Genomic DNA, 25,615 nt, shown 5'->3' with positions numbered 1-25,615 from the left:
ACAAATGTCTGACCATTTGTGACTCAGGGACCCTGTAACTGGTTTGATAGGACATCTACTCATATATAAAATGCCTCTCGGCCTATAAACTAGAGATTAGGGTTGAGGATGTCACAGTTTTTCAAGTTAAGGGAGATCCAAAGAAAATTCTGGGTGACCTATAAAACATCAATAATACAAGTTAAAATAGAGCCCTGTATTTCCAGTCTTTCCACAGCATAGATTCATACCTGGAAGCTACCCAGTACAGCCTCAGTCCACTGAACAGTTTCGCTGGAGCAGTTGAGGTTAAGGGAGCATTTGACCACATAGAATGGACCTGGATGAATCCTTATGTACAGAACATTGATTAGTTTTTCATCACCACATTTACTTTGTGCCATGAGGCCAAGCAGGGCCGCTCTCTTTCACATGCCATCTTCACTGTTTGGCTGGAGCGTCCATTAAAAAGGAGAACTTGCGCAGATATTGTGTAAGAATGACAGTTGTCAGCAGCTTGCTGACATTATTTGCCATCTGCACATTAAAAAAAAAAAAGACATCAGTTCCTGGGGTATTGAAATTAATGCTATCATCAAGCTGATCCAGTCTCTGGAGCTTCCTTCTGGTTAAGATTGAGATCTCTTTAGGCACAAAGTTCTCCTTGCATTTCCGTTCTTGAGGTGACATTTTTATTGTTCTACTTGACTGTTAGAACTTCCCTGTGCAGAATGATGTATGTACAGAGTTTTACTCTTCAAGGCAGATTTCACTTTCATTTGCTGAAGTAGGAATGTTTTTCTTGATTATCCCTAGTCTGAGTTTAAAGCATATTCATACGAGCTTCATCTTTGTAATTAAATGAAAATGAAAGTAAATGAGAATATAGCAGGATACAGCACATGCTGCCAGGAGCACCAAATCCTCTTCTTAATACCCAAAAATCACAATCTTACCTTGTTTGCCTAAATAATGAACAAACCACATTTTACAAGAGATGGAAGAATTCTCTTTATTAATTGTAAAAATCAGAGTTACAAAAAGTGATTTTACCTTAATTCTTACTGATACATATCATATAAAGGAACTCAAACTGTGTCTTAAATTTAGATACATTTATTTAATACAATTCAAGAAAAAAAAGTGCTTAAAATAAAATGAGTGGAAACAGATATAAGATTAATTGTAAAATGTGAAAACATTACAAAAATAACACTTTGCAAGGACAGGTAAAGCAGGTACCCCCACTGACACCACAGCAATAGAAAATTGGCTCCAGTTTCTGAAACAAAAACATTTGGCATCTCTGTGTTCTGATACGGTAGATGAAGCAGACGTGACATCTCACATTATTCTCATACAATCTAAACTACACACTGAATTTTATTTTTCCATAAGACAACAAATGTTTGTATATGGGAAAACATTTATTTAATCATTTTAAAATGCAACCCATTGCAGTTCCAAAGTAGTTTTTCACATAATTTTATTCTCAGTAACTGAATGACATTTAATGCATCGAGTCAAGCTTCATAATGGCAGAATATAAATTCGATCAAACAAAAACATATAGCCCATGTGATTCAGTTCAAATGTGGACTCAATAAATCATGTGTCATCAGAAATAGAGCTAATATTAATCAAAGATAGACTCTTGTTTGATGCTGATCAGTGCTTTACTGCTATTGGCAGTTGCCACAGATATAGTGACCACTATCTGATATTCATCAGATAGAAATTTAATTTTGTCTCTGTGTTCCTTCATCTCCCTCTCTGGAAGAAAATGCATCTCCAGGACAGCTCGTTTTTTTTTCTCTGATGTCAGCAGAGACGGTAAAGTTGGTCACCTTACCCAGGTCAGGTAAAGCAGGGATTACTAAATGATACCTATATACATTATGTTCTGCAACGGGCAAAGGGTTCTTGAATACAGTCAAGATAGAAACACACAGTCCATATATCAGGTCAATCAATATATGTCATTGAAATTACAGATCATTAAGAAACCCTCAAAGATACATTGTTACATGTTTGATGCTGAACAGTGAGCTATAAGCAGAGTTGCATTTTCACACATGGTTCGATCATATCAAATTATCTCATATCTGATCATAGTGTTAAAGTTGGCAAAAGGCACACAGTAATCTCTCCTCAAAGAGTACTACTGTATTACACAATACTTTTCTTTCAGTTTCAGTTTTTCGTCCTCATCCACTTCATCAGATGGAATTTCTATTTCTGGTTCTCTTTGGTTTGGTTCTCTGGTTCTTCTTCGTCTCCATCTCCGGATAAAATGGCGTCTCCATGATAATTTGGTTTTTCCCTGATCTCACCAGACCTTCGCTCAGGGAGTCATGGATCTTCTGCCATGAGTCTATCTCTGAGCTCCAGAGTGCAGCTCTGGCTCTGATGAGCTGTGATAATTGAGTCTCACTGCCTTTGTATAGACTGATGCTGTCCTTGCAGATGAAGAAGATATCCATCCCAAGGAAAAGAGCATTGACTGCGATAAAACCTGCCCTGGCTGACTTGGAGAGGGCAAGAGGCCCTTTGACTGCTGCCTGACCGATATCTGGGATGTCTGAGGCCACCCTGGGAACGTTACGTAATGCTTTACCTTCCTGGACCACCACCTTGCCAGCACTTGTAAGCAGCTCCTCACTTTTCAACACTTTAACAGCAGAGCCCAAATCAACAAGTGAATCAATGCCTTTTCCAACAACACCAACTTTACAAAGCACCTTGCCAACTCCCACAGCCACATCTATCGGGTTTGTTTCCCTTTTGGTCACCTCCTCCAAAGAATCCTGGAGAGTCTGCACATCCTCCATGAAGCTCTTGAAGACTTCACTGGCTTTCTTTTGCTGTGTACGGTTTACTCCAATCTCTGTGGCAGTGGTGACAGCACTGTTGACTCCGCTGGTAATTCCCAGCCCTACCCCAGTCATCGTCAGAGCTAGAGACACTCCTGCTGTTACAGGGATTAATGCCAAACCAACAATGGAAAGCACACCTCCAACTGCCCCCACTGAGCTGCCTGCCACACTGGAGATCTTTGCCCCCTTGTTCATCCTGTCTAGCTGAACAGCACACTCTTCCAGGTCTTTTAGAAACTCCAGCATCCTGGGCTTTCGCTCTGTGAACTCATTTATGAATCTAGAACATGATTCCTCCTGGAACAAGAACACCATCCTGAAGTGCTGGTCCAACCTGATAAAGAGGTGAGACAAAATTAAATAATTAATTAATACATTTACACATTACATTATTTAACCATTATTATGTGGAATATATAAATGTGTTTCTGCAAGCAGCCTCAGGTCTTTGGAGATGATTTTTGCCTCTTTTAGGCCATCTTTCAATTACCTCTTTGTTTGATATTATTAATCTGGATAATCCACAAAGCATTAAAGATTAAATATGTATTCAAGACCAACCAACATTAACATTCTGTATAAACATAATATGGCTTTAAAATTATTGAGTTGAACAAACCCTCAATATTAAAGGTGCCCTGTGGAATTTCCTGGTTGGCAAACAAACAGCAAACAAACAAACATTATGTTAACATTCTGTTACATCTGCCCCTGGAACATCATCTTCAGTTCTCCCACTGATGGCTCCCTTAGACCATCTCCGCAAGGAGGGGAGAGAGATGCAAGGAGCCAAAATGAGAAATCCATGCTTCCACAGATTTTGAAACCTTATAGTGTTCCTTTAGATATGTAAATTGTTTAACATACCGTAACTGTTTATTAATTTTGTAGATTTGAATCATTTTATATTCCTTTTATAATCTTCGCATTTATGTATGGATCAGTGTTAGGATTACCTATTTTTTTGTTATCATTATTTACTCGTACTTTTGTTACAACACTTTGAATTTAAATGATCCTATAAATTATTATTTATCACACACAACATGACAGCGCATTATACTGCATCTCACCATATAACTGCATTCTTTGTATAGATCCCACAGCACTACAGAGCAAGAGCTGTGAGAATAAACTGTGTAAATAAAAAATAATCTAATTTTGTCTTTAATATTGCCAATAAGGTTTTCAATCATGCCAAACATACAAAGAGCACTCATGTGCCATATGTCGAGCTGCGGTATGTTTACATCATGCCCACGTCACTAGATAAAAGACGTCAGCATGGATACAACAGTGTGTGTGTACACTCCTCCAGGTGCATTTAAGAAATCTACACGTGTATAAATTACCTCAAAATAAGATAAAATTCCTCCATGGAAAATATTAAAACAGTTATACTGAAAAATACAGGTATATTAAATATTGGAGTTTGTTTACTGATCCACCACATTTGTTATTTAACTGAATTTTTTAATCCAGTTCAAGCTTTGAACCATCTGCCGAGATGTTTGATATTTCTTATCTCTTCATTTAATTCATATTTTACGTTTGTGTCCATCTAAAAGTCTGTATGTACTTAATTTGTTATGTTGTCTCAATATTTTCATCATTCAACTTTCAGACTGAAGTCTGTGAAATAATGGAATTAATGGATTATGGTTTTGTACTGTACTGCTGTATTTCTAATATTTTGTCCATCCCATTTACAAACTTTAGAAGGGAAAAAAATAGAAACACCATTTTAATATAATGCACTCCAATATACCACCAACCACTATGACCTCAATAATAAACATTAAATATAATTATCACCTTTTTGATCAGTGTCAACAAAAACAAAATATATTATAATATGATAATAATATAATATAAATGTATAAAAAATTAAATATATATAAAATTCATCATAAAAGTAGAATTCATGGCAGAGTTATTTATTTGAATGCATTGGATTTCACAGGTGTACCTAATAAAATGGTCAGTGAGTGTATGATTACATATATATACTTGGACCCAAACCAAACATACATGGATAATACTTACCTGATTTTATCAAGCTGATTAATATGACAAAGAATCCTTTGTACATCTTCTTCAGACAAATCCACATCAAGGTCAGCCACAGTTTTTGTTGTCATTCTCTGAACAAGTAGTCTAAAAAGGGAACAATCTCTTAATATATCCTGTATGTAAAACTCTTATAATACTCTCTATAATATATATATATATATATATATATATATATATATATATATATATATATGTGAAAACCATATATATGTATATCTGGCCCCAAACAAACCATAGAGAGTTAATACTTACCTATATCCAACAAGCTCATTTATGTGACAAAGTATCCGTTGTGTGTCATCTTCAGACAAATCCACACCAAGGTCTACCATAGTTTGTTTAGACATTATCAGGGGTTTCTGACTAAAAAGGAAACAATCAATTATAATTTATTTTGTGTAAAGAACCTTTGTTTTTTCTACTTAAGTTAGAGCCCTATTGCATTTGTGCCAGTTTGGCTTGAATTGCCACGAACTGGACTAAGCAAGAAACATGAAACCTGACGCAAAAACTAGAAATGATGTGCACAACAGCATTTCACAAAACTCGATGACATTTAAACATGATTGTAGCAAAACTATTAACAAATGTCTAAGTATTTGCTTCAAGAGCTGAAAACAGAGACAATTCATCGGTTACAACTCAGGCAGGACTCTCGATTGGATTGGAGGGCGCAACTATTGAACCACTGCAGGCTTTGGTCTTGTAAAGCGCCTTTGTTTTGACCACTCAAAGCGCTTTTACACTACATGGCACAATTACCCATCAAACGGAAACTAACTCATTCATTCACATTCACACACCGATGCATAGCATCGGGGGAGCAATTTGGGATTCAGTATCTTGCAGAAGGACACTTTGACATGCGGAGTTAGGAGCAAAGGATCAAACCAACAACGTTCCGATTAGAGGACAACCTGCTCTACCCTTGAGCCGCAGCAAGTGTGATTGGTCTCACTTTGACTTTGCTTGGCTCTGTGCAGCATAAAACTCACTTGTCACTGCTTGTGGCTTTAATTTTTGGCCAATTGAAAATAACATAATAATAAGAGCTAAAAACCTTTTCTCCAGCTTCTCACAGATTTCCTGGGTGGTCTGAATGTATTTGTCCAGCTGATATGCTAGCACTTCCACATTCTGAAGTCTGGCAATGAAGAAGACATTTGCATCTCTTTTAAACTCGAGGAGGAGAGGGCAGATTAGCCGTGCAGCAGTGATGACAACCTGAACATCTTTAAGGCTGATCCCTTCTGGTAGATGCAACACCTGGTTCTCTGTGAACACATGAAGGGAGGTGACCGCCAGCTTCTCCACTGAATCCAGGAAGCAGTCAAGCTTCTCCAGGCCTCCCAGAGTGTCCTTCAGCAGAGCAGCCAGCTCCTTCTCCAGCTCTGCACGCCTGCTGTCTGCAGTCACCTGGGTCACCTTGCTCTTCATGTATTCCCCAAAGGCTTTACCTTTGGTCCCTGACTTGGTTACATGGTCAAAGTTCAGGTCAATTTTGTCAGCCCTGTCTTTGATGTCCTTCATCTGGATCAATTCTGTCTTCCTTGCATCCATCCATTTAGGCATCCTCTCACAGAATCTTCTCACAGTGTCAATGAAGGTGACTGTATTTGTGGTGTAGTGGCACAAGGCCTCCTCTAGATCCTTTCTGGAAGAAAATGTTGTCCATTGATTAATCTCTGTCATACAGAAGCGTATTGCATTCACTTGAATACATTTTTTTTTCTGTTTTTCAGACTAACTCTACGCAGGCACCTGAGGACTTGTTCAGAAGGAAAGCCCATTCAGATCTGCTAGACATAGTAATGTATACATAGCAAAATTGACCGGTACGGTAGATAGTTGAAGATGGGGCATGTATGTGCGGGCAGGAGTCACCATAGGTCCATGGGAGTTCGAAGTATGTCGATTTTTTTTTCAAGTGAATGCAACACGCTTCCGTACTGTCATGTTTTGACATGTCAAAATAATGTTATTATGGTGAAGTTAGTAAAACAATAAAATGGGATAAATAAATATATATCCAGAAATAAATGTTATATGTACTGTACTATGAAACAGTTGGCAGAATCTACTTTAGCTTCTTAGACCCATTGTCTCATACCCGCAGCAGGGGTGTGTCCAGAGAAGGCGCCTGAGGTAACCGTCTTTCAGAGGTTGTATTGGTCTCAGTTTTAAAGCTACAGTGAAGATACTGACATCATATATGATTATTATTCTACTCTTTTATTGACATTAATATTTTCTTTTCTTTTTAGTATTGTTGCATACTTCTAAGTGAATTTGAAATTTAAACAAAGCATTGATAATGCACCTTAAAAAATTGTACAGGTTCAATGTGTCATCTAGACACAGATAACAATTCTTTACAAACTTCCAAGTACATATTTTCAATTCTGAATAGCTCCCCCCAATCAGCCTCCGAGACCTGTAAGGCCGACATGTACAAAAACCGGTACTCATGTGTATCGTGATAAAAGAAGCAGAAAAGCCTCTTGGACCCATACCTCAAACCTCAAAGTCGGCCATTTTGGATTTTGTGGTCATTTCTGGCCATTTTTTCGACGTTGCATTGCATGTAGGGGATTTATTGGATCAGCTACACACTTGGACACAGCCATCTAAAGACATTTATGATTAAAAGTTGCGCTATTTACGACATTCCTTCGAACAGTGTGGACGTCCTGTGGCGTCCAATTTCGATCCTTCACCATGAAAACGTTATGACAAAAAGTTGTCATAACTTCTGCGTACATAATCCGACTGCAGCGAAACTTCACATGTCTGATAAGAGTCCCGCCCTGAACACGTCTATGTGATCATATTCAGTAATAGTGAGAGCGCCACCTAGTCGCAACAGGAAGTATCACGTTTTATGTTTTCATGTTCTACTCCAAGCAGGATGATCAGATCCATTTGAAATTTACTTATGAAATGCAAAACACACTGTTGATGATATGTGTTGACTGTGATGTACCGCCAGAACACACGAGTTTGTTATAACTTGAGTGTACATTGTCCAATCGGCTCCAAACTTCACTTCTGATGTGAGTCCCTGAACTCATCCATGTGATTAAATTCACTGATAGTGAGAACGCCACCTAGTGGTGGAATTTATTACACTTTAATGTATTTCTCCCAGCAGATTGAACACATCTAGCTGAAATTTGGTCAGAAGAGCCTTAAAGTGTTGCCAATGACCTCTTGGGAATCTTATGAATTTTTTTATTGAACCGTGTTGCCGTAGCGAAACGGCGAGCATCACCTTGTTGTTTTAACATTTAATCGCATTTTGTGCCGGCTAAACAGGCTCAACACCTCATAAGACTTGGCACACATGTCCCACATGGCAGCATTTTACATTTCAAATGAATGTTGCCTGTGGGTGTGTCAAAATGGCTCAATAGCGCCCCCTACAAACTTAAAAAAAAACAGCCCTGGTGTCCTGTTTAGGGGACTAGAATGAAAATTTACAGGCATATATATCAAGTCATTTTTGATACATTTTTCGCCCTGTATTTGAACAAACTCCTCATAGTTGACTTATCAGATCTGCTTCAAAATTGGTCAGTACAGTAAAAAAAAATTGCTGATTAAAATTTGTGCTATTTTGTGACTGCGTCGAAGGGCGTGTCCATGGCATGCCGTCAAAGTTGGCCATTTTGAATCGAATGTGAAACTGTGATGCCATTTCCAGCATTCTTCCTGTGGAACATATATTTCATATCATATGTGATATGTGTTAATATAAACCATGTTGATATTATATATCATATTTATACAATATATTATTATTATATTAATATTATATTGTTATTAGCCTACTATTATTATTATTATTATTATTATTATTATATATTACAATTATTACTAATATTACTATTATTATTATATAAAAATATATAAGATATAATCTATTGTATGTATATCTTCCTGTATAGTCAAGTATCTATTATACATATGCTATTTATCATATCATATCTTGTATATATATATGTGTACATATTAGATATATATTGTGTAGGCCTATATATATTACAGTATGTATGTATGCACACCTTGCACAGGCTGAATATATGACACATGTTTACATTATATCAATATTAATGTACATCTATGTGTATACATGTATATCTGTTCAATCATATTATATATACAGATTATTATTATTATATTATTATAAATATTATTAATATTAACATTATATACTGTTATTACTATATAGGCTACTGTTATTAACAATAACACTACCATCATGTCATCAGTACTATTACCACCATCTTGCAACTTTTCTAAGTATTTTATTCTATTGTTGTATCTTATTCTATTGTATTTTATTGTATTTTAATGTACCTGGCTGCTATGACGACCCAATTTCCCTTCAGGGATTAATAAAGTCTATCTATCTATCTATCTATCTATCTATCTACTGTGCGTCAAACGGCGTGTCCGTAGCGTGGCGCTGAATTTCCAGGTTTCGCTGTGAAGAGTCTCACTATGAAAGCTTTTGCACGTGCGTTGATGGCGAGGTCCCGTCCAATGCTGCTTACACCTTTAATTATTATAATTAATTATTATTCTAGGTTTTTCATTTAAGTACAGTAGATTTTCAAAAATAATACACAGAAAATCTTTACAAGCTGAAAGCGTTACACCTATCACTAAACATTACTTTATGGCAGCAGTAGCATTCATATTATTTACCTTTTCCCCGACATGTTTGTCTCCACTTGGCACACAGTCTACAACTCCTCGGTGATTTCCTTGTTACTAGTTGCACAGAAAAAAAGAAAATAAGTCAAGATTTTAAAAGTCTTTGGAGAGATTTGTTTGTTTGTTGATTGTATTAAACTCCGAATTACTCTTAAGATCGCTGGTTGTGGAGCATGTACGGCAAAACTTCAATATGTGCAGTCCACTCTGATTCACACATGTCATGTCTTAAGCATATGAACCCACCCATCTGGCGTGGCAGAACTTTTTTTGCTAAGATATTTAAAGCAACAGTAATCAATTATTTTAAGTAATAGTGGCTCAAATGATTGTGTAATGGGAAAGAGGAGGCTTGTAATGACAAATCCAAACAGAAACACACAACTCTGCCCGTCCCATGAACTGTATAGAGATTTTTAGCCTCTTTTAGCTCATTCCTTTTTATAATTTATGTATATTGTTTTTTCTTAATCGCTCCAGACAATCCCCAGATAATTAGATGCTTAGTCCTTTTTATCTTTATTTGTTTATACAACTAGCACCTTTACTTTTTAGTTCACTCTCATTGCTCTCAGCATTGCACACAGACACAGCAGGCAGCTTTACTGATAAACCCACACAAGTCTGTTAATGCTCCTTTAATGTCACTTAAAGCAGTGAGTAGGGCAATAAATATGTAGTACAAATGGAGTAAAAACTGTTTCATTTTTATAGTACAGAGTTGCCCAATTGTGAGGTTTAGGGAGCAGAAAGCATGAGAGCTAGTTTTTGGTGAATCATAACAAGTGAGACCATTCAAGTAAGGGATTTGTGATTTAACTTCAATTTTTGATTGCTAGTTGTTAACATTGTCAATAAAAGTGATTCTGATTCTGATTGTGTGCATTTACTCACACGAATACTCATACAAATATATTTTATTTCATTTGAATTTTTTAACAAATTAAAAAATACTTTTGAAAGCAGCTTCTTGCATTAACTCTTAAAGCTGTAGTGCAATCTGTCATTCTTACAATTACTTAGTGATAAGTTAACACAGAATGAAAAAATATGACAGGACCGTCAACAGGTTTAACCTCATATAGTAAACACCTAAGCTGTTCTTCTTCTTGCATCGTCTTGTATTTATCCAGCATCTCATATTTCGAGACATGCTTCTTCTTGATGTTACAATAGATTGGGGTAGCGAGATCTATCGTAACTTTAATCCCAAATGTTCTGTTCATTATCCAATATGTATTTGGTTTGCCAGTATTTCTTTATTTTTCTGCATGTGAAACCCCCACAGGTGCTGAATTATCAGTAATTTGATGCATGCTTAATTTTATTTCATAACGGTAAATTAAAGTTTCACAATTTCAAATGTTCTTAAATGCAGCAGAGACATGCTGGCTTCTATTTTTTGCAGGCCTTTAGTATCCCACAATCCATATATACATTTTATGTGATTAACTGCACCGAAACATGTTATTACTGTAAATTAAAGTGTAAATAAGCTAAGTTATTATACCCCATTATTTGTTCTTGTTATTCAGTAGATATATTGTAAATCACAAGGTATTGCATATAATTGTTACTTATATGGACATATCGAACTGTGCCATAAGGCTTACTTTACCATAGTTATCCCTGTGTCAGCCTTTTGGAAACTCTGGTGGCTGCGAAATGTGTGATGGACTCCATGGAGGGCCTGCAGCATCTGTAGATATGAACAGCTCATTCTAAGGTAACAAAAATGATTCATATTCAGATGATTAAAAAATAATTAAAACATACTATGAATATTATATTCAGTTTCTGCCAATAAATCCTCCTCCTTTAAGAGGATTTTTTTTGCCATCTGCACAGTTAAAAAAAATCAGTTCCTGTTGTATTGACATGAATGCTTTCATCAAGCTTCCAGCCGTTACTGCAAACTGCATAAACAAGTGACTTTATATCACTCACACCAATGATACCAATGTGGTTTCCTGGAAGGAAATTATTTTATTCTTTTCAAGAGCTTATTAATTCAAAACTAAAATGCAGTATAGAAAGTCTGCCTTTTACACTTTATTGATTTAAGATAAGATAAGAAGATCAGAAAACCTTTATTTGTCCCGCAATGGGGAAATTGCAGTTTGCGACAACATACAGAAAGTTTAATTTGGGTCATTCTCAGATTTATTTCCCTCTGTTATTTGCCTTTATCATTTTATTTCTAACATATAATAAGAATTCCAAAAGTTCATAGTCTCAAAAGCGTAACTGTAAAGGGGGTCTTTGCCAGGAAATCTTGATGATCCAGTCTCTGGAGCCCCCTACTGGTTAAAATTGAGATCTCTTTAGGCACAAAGTTCTCTTTGCATTTCCGTTCTTAAGGTGCCCTTCTTATTGTTCCCCCACTTGACTGTTAGAACTTCCCTGTGCGGAATGATGTATGCACAGAGTTTTACTCTTCAAGGCAGATTTCACTTTCATCTGCTGAAGTAGTAATGATTTTCTTGATTATCCCTATTCTAAGTTTAAAGCATATTCATACAATCTTCATGATGTCCTTTGGATTCCGCATCCCATAGATAATCTGACATAACAAACAACAATCAGTCCAGAACTGAAACCAATACTATTCTATTGTCTATACCAAACTTCATTCAAATAATTCACTATTTTATTGCACCTTAATTAGTAGTTTATAGGCACACAGTGAATATGGAAACTCATTCCTACTATGAGTAAAAAACACGCTGATCATTCCAGTTTCTCAGATGTGAGGATTTCCTGCTTTTCCCTGTGTTATGTTATAGTAAATTGAATATCTTTGGGTTTTGGACTGTTGGTGGAACAAAACTAATCTATGAGCATTTATGGTAGTGTAGAAGATTATTTGCAACCCCACACATAATTGTGATTCACCACAATATCTATGTACTTTATATTCGGATGTATCATTTAAAACGTTCTCTCTATATTTTTAAAACTTTTATTTACCTGGTAAAATTGAGCTTCCATAAAATACTGACCTTTGCCTTCTTGTCCTTCAGTCCCAGAGGCAGGAGAGTCGGGGTGAGGTGAGAGGTGAAGAGTCGTGGAGACGGTCGCAGAGAGTAATCGTCTCGACCTTCTGGGTACTCAACCACGGCATCTGCTCCGAGATGTTTGGATATTCATTCAGACCTCCGTCTAACTCACAGATGGAGATGATGATCTGCTGAGTCCATATAGTTCCTGTGGGGGGACATAAGTAATGAGACATAACCTGTTCTCAGCAATGGACAAAACTGTAAATGAAAATACAAAGGGTTTGTCTCACTGACCTGACTTTGGATAAGTGACAAGGAATATGCACCCGATCTGACTGTTATTATATAACGCTTATTCAATGGTATGATAACAGTCAGATCGGGTGAAAATGCAGCCCATTGCAGTTCCAAGGTGAAGGGATTTTTCACATAATCTTATTCTTGTAACTTGTGACTGAATGACATATAATGCATCGAGTCAAACTTCATAGTGACAGAATATAAATCTAATCAAACAAAAACATACAGAGTTGTGTTGTGCTGTACGTTGTCTGTGTGTGCGTGTGTGCTATTACTGAAACAAAAACCATGAAGCAAATAAACACTTAAGGTCACCCTCCCCTGAGAGAGAAACGCTATTTTCACTTTCTGTTTTAAGAAGTATATTTCTGTTGAAACCTTGAGCTTTTAATTTGTAAGTAAGACGTTAACCTGATTAATAGATTGTTTTGTTGGTACATATTATTCAGTTTTTCCATTTTTCTATTTTCCTGGGTTATTCATTAATTGTTGCTCCTCTCACCCCTGGATTTCACATTTGAGGTCGTAACACAGACAAATGCCTGAGCACATGTAATAGGGACCATGTAACTGGTTTGATTGTGACAGACAGCGAGACATATAATCTTATATATGAATTGCCTCTCGGCCTATAAACCACACAACCACAGTCTGATCTGCTGGCCACTGAGCAGTTCCACCGGAGCAGTTGGGGTTAATGGCCTTGCTCAAGGGCACCTCAGTGGTAGAAAAAGCCAAAGTGTAAAGGGGGTCTTTGCAGAATGATGTATGTACAGAGTTTTTAGGTTTGATTGTAAAATGAAAACATTACAAAAATAACACTTTGCAAGGACAGGTAAAGCTGCTACCCCCACTGACACCACAGCTATGGAAAACTGGCTCCAGTTTCTGAAACAAAATTCTCAAGCTTCATAGTGGCTGAATATAAGTTAAATCAAGCAAATGCAATAACATTATTAACATACTGATGATAGGCAGGAATGATTGTTACTATGGTCATCATCTTGGTAACACACCACCAACTATGTGGCAGATTCTAGTGAAACTGGATCATATTTTATGGAGAAAATGTTTTCTGGTTTTCCCCTTTTTCCCCCTCTCCTCCCCTCCTAGCTGTCCTTGCTTTCTCCTACTTTAGGCCGCGCCCAGATGAAAATGAAAGTAGTGCTTCCAGGAATGTTAAGGGGAATTTACAAACAAAGAACCAGTAGTCAGTGTGTTTAAGACAAAAGTAAAAATGAAAGTAATGTCCTTAGTTGACCCACTGAAAGTCAGGGTCTATATGTGAGCCGTGCTAAGGGTGGATAAATTAAAACACAAGTGCCGACAACGCCACCTAGGTTTAACTGAGGCCTAGGACCTCTTAGGATCACCAAATTAAAGTTAGGGTAAACAGGTTCTTTTATGTCGGGGAGAGCAGTAAACAGTGTTATTTTTAAAACAATGAGTACAGCCAGTGGAACACAGTTGAACACAATTTATTTTAAAATAAGTAAAAACAACTAAAAGCTCTACCTTCAAATAAACTAAACAAAGAACACAAACAACTAAAACCCAGCTAAAATAATGTGGCACGGATGGAGTGGGAGGTCAACAACGGCAGTCGCGGGTCTCTGGTGGCGACCACCTGCTCTTCACCTGGCTCCGCTCTTCGGCAGCCTGTCGAGGGAAACTCAGGGCCAGTCAATGTCCTTTAACAAGGCACAACTTTATATATTACACACTACACAAACACCGGTCTGAAACGGGACTTACGCGGGAGGGAGAAGTTTTACCTTCTCCCAATTATAGCCGCTAACGGTCGGTGTTTGCTCCGGTGTCTCTTCAGACCTCTTCCAGTGCGATGATCTGCTCTGTCTCTCTGTCTGCTTCCTGCTGTCCGGCCCGTTGTGACCTCCGTGTCCTCCCTCGTGCCCTCTGTGTCCTCCCTCGTGCCCCCGGGTATCTTCCATAGTGTCCTTTTTATCCAAGAACAGTCACTCCCCTCTCTGGGTGCCAGGTGTAAGTCCTTATGCTTGATTAAGGTATGTCTCCGGTGGGGAAGTAAAACCAACGTAACACAAACACACTTCAAAATAAAAGCATGCAATAATAAATAAGACAAAAACACAGCAAATTCAAAGTAAAAGCATGCTTAAATAAAATCAAACTTCCCCCGTGACATCTCCCCACACTTTAAAGTTAGCAGTCCCTGCAACATGTTATGAGTCTCTATAACGGACTGGAGTTTGTCCAAAGTTTACCCTGGTGGAGCATCGTAGGGCACCCTCAGGTTCCACATTCACAGGCGGTATGGCTACCGGTGCTGGAAGGAACCCGTAGATCATGGGCTGGATGGGTCCCTGCATCTGGACAACCGGCTCAGTGGTTGGTAGCGGGACTTCGGTTGGGGGTACTGTACACACCTTAAGTGAGTTCCTATGGATATTTTGTATTCTGCCACCCTTCTCTGGCTGAATCTTGTACACAACCCCTGTATCCCCCACCTGCTCCAACACCACCCATGGCTCTGGGTCCCACCAAGTACACAACTTTCCTGCCCCTCGTCTGTTCCTATCTCGCACCCACACCCTTTCCCCCGGTAAAAGTGGTAACGCTTTGGCCCTCTTGTCATAGTGCTGCTTGTTCTGGGTGGCTGCACTCTCTATTCTTTGTTTAGCCAGGCTATAAGCTAAGGACAGTTTCTGCTGGTGGTCTTGTACCCACCCACCTACATCGTGCCTCATCTGTTGGGGACCTACACCTAATCCTACATCAACAGGAAGTCGCAGGTGTCGCCCAAACATGAGGAAGGAAGGGGTATACCCAGTCGCACTGTGTGTGGTGTTATTATAGGCGTGTGTCAGTTCGGGCAGATAGTCGGGCCAGTGAAATTGCTTAGACGTCTCTAAAGAGCGGAGCATATTTAACAAGGTCTGATTAAAACGCTCTGCACTGCCATTTCCTGCGGGATGGTAGGGAGTTGTGCGGCTTTTAGTTATACCATAGGTATCACAAAATTGTTTCATAAGTGCAGATTCGAAATTAGGTCCCTGGTCAGAATGGAAACGGGCGGGGCAACCAAATGGTTGGATCACATGGGTCCACAGGGCCTTTACTGTAGTCTGAGCTGTTTGATCTCGAGTGGGAATAGCCCAAGAAAAACGGGTAAACAGATCAGTAGCAACAAGAATGTTCTGGTAGGTGTCTGTGGGCCGACCTAAGGACAAAAAGTCCAACCCCACCACTTCTAAGGGGTAGGATACTGTGAATGGATTTAGGGGGCCTTAGGCTCCACCCTATCTCGCTGCAGGTTACAGGCAACACAACCCTGCTGCAACTGACGTACCTCCCTCTCCATATCAGGCCAATAGAACCGCTGACGGATCCGGTTTAGGGTTCTCTCCACACCAGCATGGGCAGCGGCTTCATGGATCCTCTTCCAAACTTCTTGGCTCCTAGATTCTGGACACACAATCTGGAAACACACTTCGTGTGTGTGCGGGTCAATCATTTTACGACACAGTATTTTGCTTTTAACCTGAAGTTTTCGCTTTTGTTGCAACAGTCTCTGGGCTCTAAGGGACAATGTCAGGCGCTCTGGTCTCGTCGGTATCATTTGGGTTTCCACATACCTCTTAATGATTTGAAGGTCCGCATCACCAGCTTGTGCCTCCTCCCACTCTCTGCCTGTCCACTCCTCTTCACCTCCCTCAGGGGTCAGTTCAATGGCTGCCGTGACTGGAACGGTTTCCAGCTCAAGGTTTTCACATGAGGCATCTGCAGTCAGTGGGTTAATTGGAAACCGAGACAGGGCATCTGCATTTACATTACTTTTACCTGAGCGGTACTTGATGTCATAATCGAAGGAGGCAAGCTGTGCGACCCAGCGCTGTTCCACGGCACCCAGGCGAGCTGTCTGTAAGTGGGCCACAGGGTTATGTCAGTGTACACCGTGAATCGGGCTCCAGTCAGATAGTCTTTAAATTTCTCGGTTACTGCCCACTTAAGAGCCAGGAGCTCTAGTTTGAAAGAGCTATAATTTGCATCATTCCGCTCTGTTGGGTGTAGGCTGCGACTGGCATAGGCTATCACTCGTTCTCGCCCTTGTTGGACCTGGGCCAAGACTGCTCCCAAACCATGATTACTGGCATCTGTGTAAACGAGGAATGGCAGGGAGTAATCAGCATATGCCAAAACAGGTGTTTGTGTTAAAGCTGCTTTCAGGTGATCAAAGGATGTCTGGCACTCTGAGGACCACTGTACCTTTCGGATTTGCGACTTTTTATCAGCAGGGATGCCTGTCAGCAGTTGGTTGAGGGGCGTGCAATCTTTGCAAAGCCAGAAACGAAGCGTCTGTAATAGCCAGCTAAGCCAAGGAAGGCTCGTACCTGTCTTACAGTGGTGGGGATGGGCCAGTCTTTTACGGCTGAGATTTTGTCTGGATCAGGACTCACCCCTTTTTGGTCCACCACATGGCCCAGGAATTTCACTTCCTTCTGCAGGAGTTTGCACTTATCCAGGCGCAGTTTCAAGCCATGCCGCCACAGTTTGTTAAACACCTCGTCTAGCTGCTGTAGATGGGAGGAAAAGTCAGGTGAATAAATGATAATGTCATCCAAATAAACCAGTAAGGATTCTGACAATTGGCCATTTAAACATTGTTGCATCAGACGTTGGAAGGTAGCTGGCGCATTGCACAGGCCGAAGGGCATACGCTCAAATTCATACAGCCCCAGCGGTGTGGTGAAGGCGGTCTTCTCCTGGTCTTGGGCGTCCATCTCAACTTGCCAATAGCCACTGGCTAAGTCAAGAGTAGAAAACCATTCTGCTCTGGTCAGACTGGTCAAGGTTTCTTCAATCCTGGGCAGGGGAAATGCATCTTTATGAGTTATTGCATTTAACTTCCTGTAATCCACACAGAATCTCCAACTGCCATCTTTTTTTTCTCACCAGTACTATGGGTGCCGCCCATGGGCTACAGCTCTCTTTAATGACACCTTGCTCCAGCATACCTGAGAGTAGGGATTTCATCTCTTTATACATGGCAGGGGGAAGAGGTCGATGTCGTTCTCGGATAGGTGGTGCATCACCAGTATGGATGCGATGTTGTACCAGGTCTGTACGTCCGAAGTCCTCATTGTGCTGTGCAAACACCTTCTGCCATTTCAGCAGCAGGGCGCGCAGCTCCTCCTGTTGCTGCTCAGACAGATCAGGCCTGTTGGAGAGTTCACTCACCCCTATCGGCAGCTTCTGGTCCTCCTCGTCAACTGCAGCATTTACCAGTGTCACTCCAACAACACAATCACCTTCAAGGGACAGGTTAAGGTCGCAGGCTCCATGTACATCCGCTTCATCCACCCGGGACAGTTTGCCAAGCTTCTGGTACCGATCTAGCATCAAACAGTAGGGGTGTGGGTTAAAAACTCTCACAGGGACTCTGCCATTTCTTATCACTGCTAGGGTCCTGGCCACCCTCACACTGCAAGTCTCAGGCAGCGCTTCAATTAGGGCACAGTAATCTTTTCCCCCAGGCTCATCCGAGCCCGACCCCACACCAGTACTTCACTCTTTGGGGGAATTTTGATGACCCGTCGGCTGGCTGGCCGCACGTACCCCAACATCCCGTCCTCTGTCATGGTAGCCTCAATGTGTCTGCATGTAGCAAATGCATCCCTCCAAACCCGCTGTCTCTGTAACGTCTGTGGGGGGAACAGACCCTCTGGGACATTTAAAAAAACAGTCCAACAAGCAGTAACAACATTCATTCCAATGATGAGTGGGTGTGTACAGTGTTCATCCTTCACAATCACAATTCCTCTTCCAGGTATCTTAGCACCCTCTAGCTCCAGATCTAATACGGCATAGCTCGTATAAGGGATCTCCAGGCCATTTGCGGCCTGTAACTTAAAAACTATAGGAGCCTTTCCAAGCTTAGCTTGGGTAAAATGTTGCTCAAAGAGGCTTTGCTGCATTAAGGTGACCTGGGACCCCGTGTCTAATAGCCCCGACAGTGTAACTCCTTCAATGTTTACGTCTATAGTTGGACACCTTCCAATAAATGCTTCAGTGGGCCCGTTTTCTTCTGTTGTACTTTCAACCCCTGCCCCTCGGACCTCAGCAGCAGGGAAAGCTAGTTTAAAGCCTGCCGAGCAGTAGTTGGCCTCCTACAAAATCTAGCTATGTGGCCGGCTTGTCTGCATTGGCGGCAAATGGGCCTACCTTGCTCATCCCAGGTGTTCGTCTGGGAAACTGATCGTTGTCGCTCCCTATAGGGCTGTATTAGGGGCTGTGGTGCAATAACAGCTGGTTGAAGGAGCGGTTTAATCTCTCGCAACAGTTCCTGGGTCAGTCCGGTCATCTGAGATTTCACGTCTTCCATGATCTCTCTTTTCAGGGTCTCTCTCCAGCTGGTATCCTGTGATGGAGGAGGCACATTTGGTTTATACACAGAAGCACAGATTACCTCCGGTTGGGGGTTCCCATGTTCTGTATCAAGCAGCAGCGCCTCCTGTCTGAGTGCAGAAAAAGTTTCATCAGGGTTACGGCGGGCATAGACCTTCAGGGCCTGAGCCAGGGAACTTTCACGCAGCCCCAACAGCAGTGGTCTCGCAGGACTGTGTCAGGGGAGTTCCATCAGGGTCATGTTGCCGCAACCTGCAATACAGCTCTCTTAGTCTTAGAATGAATGAGGGCACAGTCTCGTCTGGTCTTTGGACACAACTAAAAAACTGAGACCTTAACACTGGGGCGGGGGTTCTGTCTCCATATAGAGAGTCCAAATACAGAAAGATTTTGCGTACTCTATCCCTTTCGTCATCCTCTAAAACACTGACCTGCCGTTTGGCTTCCCCAGCTAACGCACCCAACACAATGTCAATTTTTCTGGCCTCTGCTAGCTCTTGCGCTCCAAGTAAGCCCTGTATTTGCTCCTTCCAGTCATGATATTTCAGGTCACAATTTGGTCCTTTAAACTTTGGCAGCCAAGGGGCACCAGGATATACAGGCATCATCATATTCACTGTTTTAAAATACACCACACTGCTCTCTGTACCCGATCCTGCCGACAACGCCAAAATGTGAGCCGTGCTAAGGGTGGATAAATTAAAACACAAGTGCCGACAACGCCACCTAGGTTTAACTGAGGCCTAGGACCTCTTAGGATCACCAAATTAAAGTTAGGGTAAACAGGTTCTTTTATGTCGGGGAGAGCAGTAAACAGTGTTATTTTAAAACAATGAGTACAGCCAGTGGAACACAGTTGAACACAATTTATTTTAAAATAAGTAAAAACAACTAAAAGCTCTACCTTCAAATAAACTAAACAAAGAACACAAACAACTAAAACCCAGCTAAAATAATGTGGCACGGATGGAGTGGGAGGTCAACAACGGCAGTCGCGGGTCTCTGGTGGCGACCACCTGCTCTTCACCTGGCTCCGCTCTTGGCAGCCTGTCGAGGGAAACTCAGGGCCAGTCAATGTCCTTTAACAAGGCACAACTTTATATATTACACACTACACAAACACCGGTCTGAAACGGGACTTACGCGGGAGGGAGAAGTTTTACCTTCTCCCAATTATAGCCGCTAACGGTCGGTGTTTGCTCCGGTGTCTCTTCAGACCTCTTCCAGTGCGATGATCTGCTCTGTCTCTCTGTCTGCTTCCTGCTGTCCGGCCCGTTGTGACCTCCGTGTCCTCCCTCGTGCCCTCTGTGTCCTCCCTCGTGCCCTCGGGTATCTTCCATAGTGTCCTTTTTATCCAAGAACAGTCACTCCCCTCTCTGGGTGCCAGGTGTAAGTCCTTATGCTTGATTAAGGTATGTCTCCGGTGGGGAAGTAAAACCAACGTAACACAAACACACTTCAAAATAAAAGCATGCAATAATAAATAAGACAAAAACACAGCAAATTCAAAGTAAAAGCATGCTTAAATAAAATCAAACTTCCCCCGTGACATATACAGGCAGACAAAGCCTGTATTGAGGTAAAACAAGTACCCCCACTGACACCACAGCTACGGAAAACTGGCTCTTGTTTCTGAAACAAAAACATTTGGCTTCTCTGTTTTCTGTTACAGTAAATGTATATGGGAAAAAAATGTATGAATCATTTAAAATGCAGCCCATTGCAGTTCCAAGGTGAAGGGATTTTTCACATAATCTTATTCTTGTAACTTAGTGACTGAAGGACATATAATGCATCGAGTCAAACTTCATAGTGGCAGAATATAAATCTAATCAAACAAAAACATACAGCCCATGTTCATTAATTTGCAGTTGGTATTTGATATAGTTTTACACCCAAAGGTCTTTTAGACTTTATACTGATGAAAATTTTCTGCATGATTTACTTTTTAAAAAATCAAGGCAACTTTTTGCATCATATTATTATTTAGATGTAGCAAGGCAGGTCTTTGTAAAAGCTACTTAAGTTTTTGAATGTAAAGCCAACTTAATTTTAGTTTCAACATATAACTTACTTGAAGAGGTATCTACTTCTTTTCTCCAATTGGGCTAGTGTCATTTTAAAGCTATGTTTTGTTAAGCCCCTTTAGCAAACTAATGGTTTGCTCTTATGGGAGGGGGTGTTACGAGTATAGTGTGGTGTTTTGTTTTGCTTCTGCCCTGTTCTGTGTGCCCTGTTCCAGGTATCGCCCTCCCCTCCGACAATACTTCATCAATCAGTCCAACCAGCTTCAAAACAAGGACAACAGCAAGCAAACTGCGAAACAGAGTTGTGTTGTACTGTACGTCGTCTGTGTGTGCGTGTGTGCTATTACTGAAACAAAAACCATGAAGCAAATAAACACTTAAGGTCACCCTCCCCTGAGAGAGAAACGCTATTTTCACTTTCTGTTTTAAGAAAGTATATTTCTGTTGAAACCTTGAGCTTTTCATTTGTAAGTAAGACATTAACCTGATTAATAGATAGTTTTGTTGGTACATATTATTCAGTTTTTCCATTTTTCTCTTTTCCTGGGTTATTCATTAATTGTTGCTCCTCTCACCCCTGGATTTCACATTTGAGGTTGTAACACAGACAAATGCCTGAGCACATGTAATAGGGACCATGTAACTGGTTTGATTGTGACAGACAGCGAGACATATAATCTTATATATGAATTGCCTCTAGGCCTATAAACCACACAACCACAGTCTGATCTGCTGGCCACTGAGCAGTTCCACCGGAGCAGTTGGGGTTAATGGCCTTGCTCAAGGGCACCTCAGTGGTAGAAAAAGCCAAAGTGTAAAGGGGGTCTTTGCAGAATGATGTATGTACAGAGTTTTTAGGTTTGATTGTAAAATGAAAACATTACAAAAATAACACTTTGCAAGGACAGGTAAAGCTGCTACCCCCACTGACACCACAGCTATGGAAAACTGGCTCCAGTTTCTGAAACAAAATTCTCAAGCTTCATAGTGGCTGAATATAAGTTAAATCAAGCAAATGCAATAACATTATTAACATACTGATGCTAGGCAGGAATGATTGTTACCATGGTCATCATCTTGGTAACACACCACCAACTATGTGGCAGATTCTAGTGAAACTGGATCATATTTTATGGAGAAAATGTTTTCTGGTTTTCCCATTTTTTCCCCTCTCCTCCCTCCTAGCTGTCCTTGCTTTCTCTTACTTTAGGCTACGCCCAAATGAAAATGAATGTAGTGTTTCCAGGAGTGTTAAAGGGAATTTACAAAAGAGGAACTAGTAGTCAGTGTGTTTAAGACAAAAGTAAAAATGAAAGTAATGTCCTGAGTTGACCCACTGAAAGTCAGGCAGGCATTTATTAATTGTTATCAGTATTTTTTTTTATATGAAAATGTATTGCCTGTAAAGCAGATGTTTGCTTCCAGAATGACAGTTGTAAAAGTGCCCTTTCTTATATTTGCTGTTTGGAACAGCTGTCTGGAGGAAATCAGACAAATGTCTGACCATTTGTGACTCAGGGACCCTGTAACTGGTTTGATAGGACATCTACTCATATATAAAATGCCTCTCGGCCTATAAACTAGAGATTAGGGTTGAGGATGTCACAGTTTTTCAAGTTAAGGGAGATCCAAAGAAAATTCTGGGTGACCTATAAAACATCAATAATACAAGTTAAAATAGAGCCCTGTATTTCCAGTCTTTCCACAGCATAGATTCATACCTGGAAGCTACCCAGTACAGCCTCAGTCCACTGAACAGTTTCGCTGGAGCAGTTGAGGTTAAGGGAGCATTTAACCACATAGAATGGACCTGGATGAATCCTTATGTACAGAACATTGATTAGTTTTTCATCACCACATTTACTTTGTGCCATGAGGCCAAGCAGGGCCGCTCTCTTTCACATGCCATCTTCACTGTTTGGCTGGAGCGTCCATTAAAAAGGAGAACTTGCGCAGATATTGTGTAAGAATGACAGTTGTCAGCAGCTTGCTGACATTATTTGCCATCTGCACAATAAAAAGATATCAGTTCCTGTGGTATTGAAATGAATGCTTTCATCAAGCTTCCAGCCGTTACTGCAAACTGCATAAACAAGGGACTTTATGTCCCTCACACCAATGATACCAATGTGGTTTCCTGGAAGGAAATTGTTTTATTTTTTTCAAGAGCTCATTAATACAAAACTAAAACGCAGTATAGACTGTTGGAATGTCTGCTTTTTACCCTTTATTGATTTACCCAGTTTAAATTGTGTCATTCTGACATTTATTCACCTCTTTTATCTGCCTTTATCATTTTTATCATATAACCAGAACTTCCAAAAGTTCATAGTCTCAAAAGCGTAAGTGTAAACGGGTCTTTGCCAGGAAATCTTGCAACTGGGGACCAGTGTTCAAGCTGATCCAGTCTCTGGAGCCCCCTACTGGTTAAAATTGAGATCTCTTTAGGCACAAAGTTGTCCTTGCATTTCTGTTTCTAAGGTGCCCTTCTTATTGTTCCTCCACTTGAATGTTAGAACTTCCCTGTGCAGAATGATGTATGTACAGAGTTTTACTCTTCAAGGCAGATTTCACTTTCATCTGCTGAAGTAGGAATGTTTTTCTTGATTATCCCTAGTCTGAGTTTAAAGCATATTCATACGAGCTTCATCTTTGTCATTAAATGAAAATGAAAGTGAATGAGAATATAGCAGGATACAGCACATGCTGCCAGGAGCACCAAATCCTCTTCTTAATACCCAAAAATCACAATCTTACTTTGTTTGCCTAAATAATGAACAAACCACATTTTACAAGAGATTTGTGAAGTGATTTTACCTTCATTCTTACTGATACATATCATATAAAGGAACTCAAACTGTGTCTTAAATTTAGATACATTTATTGAATACAATTCAAGAAAAAAAGTGCTTAAAATAAAATGAGTGGAAACAGATATAAGATTGATTGTAAAATGTGAAAACATTACAAAAATAACACTTTGCAACAACAGGTAAAGCAGGTACCCCCACTGACACCACAGCTATAGAAAAATGGCTCCAGTTTCTGAAACAAAAACATTTGGCATCTCTGTGTTCTGATACGGTAGATGAAGCAGACGTGACACCTCACATTATTCTCATACAATCTAAACTATACACTGAATTTTATTTTTCCATAAGACAACAATGTTTGTATATGGGAAAACGTTTATTTAATCATTTTAAAATGCAACCCATTGCAGTTCTAAAGTAGTTTTTCACATAATTTTATTCTCAGTAACTGAATGACATTTAATGCATCGAGTCAAGCTTCATAATGGCAGAATATAAATTCGATCAAACAAAAACATATAGCCCATGTGATTCAGTTCAAATGTGGACTCAATAAATCATGTGTCATCAGAAATAGAGCTAATATTAATCAAAGATAGACTCATGTTTGATGCTGATCAGTGCTTTACTGCTATTGGCAGTTGCCACAGATATAGTGACCACTATCTGATATTCATCAGATAGAAATTTAATTTAGTCTCTGTGTTCCTTCATCTCCCTCTCTGGAAGAAAATGCATCTCCAGGACAGCTCGTTTTTTTTTCTCCTATGTCAGCAGAGACGGTAAAGTTGGTCACCTTACCCAGGTCAGGTAAAGCAGGTATTACTAAATGATACCTATATACATTATGTTCTGCAACGGGCAAAGGGTTCTTAAATACAGTCAAGATAGAAACACACAGTCCATATATCAGGTCAATCAATATATGTCATTGAAATTACAGATCATTAAGAAACCCTCAAAGATACATTGTTACATGTTTGATGCTCAACAGTGAGCTATAAGCAGAGTTGCATTTTCACACATGGTTCGATCATATCAAATTATCTCATATCTGATCATAGTGTTAAAGTTGGCAAAAAGGCACACAGTAATCTCTCCTCACAGAGTACTACTGTATTACACAATACTTTTCTTTCAGTTTCAGTTTTTCGTCCTCATCCACTTCATCAGATGGAATTTCCATTTCTGGTTCTCTTTGGTTTGGTTTAGTTCTCTGGTTCTTCTACGTCTCCATCTCCGGATAAAATGGCGTCTCCATGATAATTTGGTTTTTCCCTGATCTCACCAGACCTTCGCTCAGGGAGTCATGAATCTTCTGCCATGAGTCTATCTCTGAGCTCCAGAGTGCAGCTCTGGCTCTGATGAACTGTGAGAATTTAGCCTCACTGCCTTTGGACAGACTGATGCTGTTCTTACAGATGAAGAAGATATCCATCCCA

General features: G+C 40.0%; 1 protein-coding gene, 1 long non-coding RNA gene and 1 pseudogene across 2 annotated transcripts in view; all 3 read right to left on the bottom strand.

The window, feature by feature from the left end:
- Positions 1-25,615, bottom strand: part of LOC127356217 (uncharacterized) — a 59,416-nt gene that overhangs the window by 10,036 nt on the left and 23,765 nt on the right. The gene's annotated exons all lie outside the window — the stretch shown is intronic.
- On the bottom strand, positions 978-9,859 carry LOC127356216 (uncharacterized; annotated as a pseudogene).
- LOC127356236 (uncharacterized) lies at positions 978-25,077 on the bottom strand. The gene is made up of 2 exons (XR_007881953.1): positions 24,467-25,077; positions 978-1,322 (listed from the first exon to the last, which is right to left on the bottom strand). It is a non-coding gene; the product is annotated as an uncharacterized LOC127356236 (long non-coding RNA).

The sequence above is a fragment of the Dicentrarchus labrax genome, unplaced genomic scaffold (genome assembly GCF_905237075.1).
Source record: "Dicentrarchus labrax unplaced genomic scaffold, dlabrax2021, whole genome shotgun sequence".
NCBI classification, from domain to species: domain Eukaryota; kingdom Metazoa; phylum Chordata; class Actinopteri; family Moronidae; genus Dicentrarchus; species Dicentrarchus labrax.
This window is presented reverse-complemented; position numbering and strand designations above follow the sequence as displayed.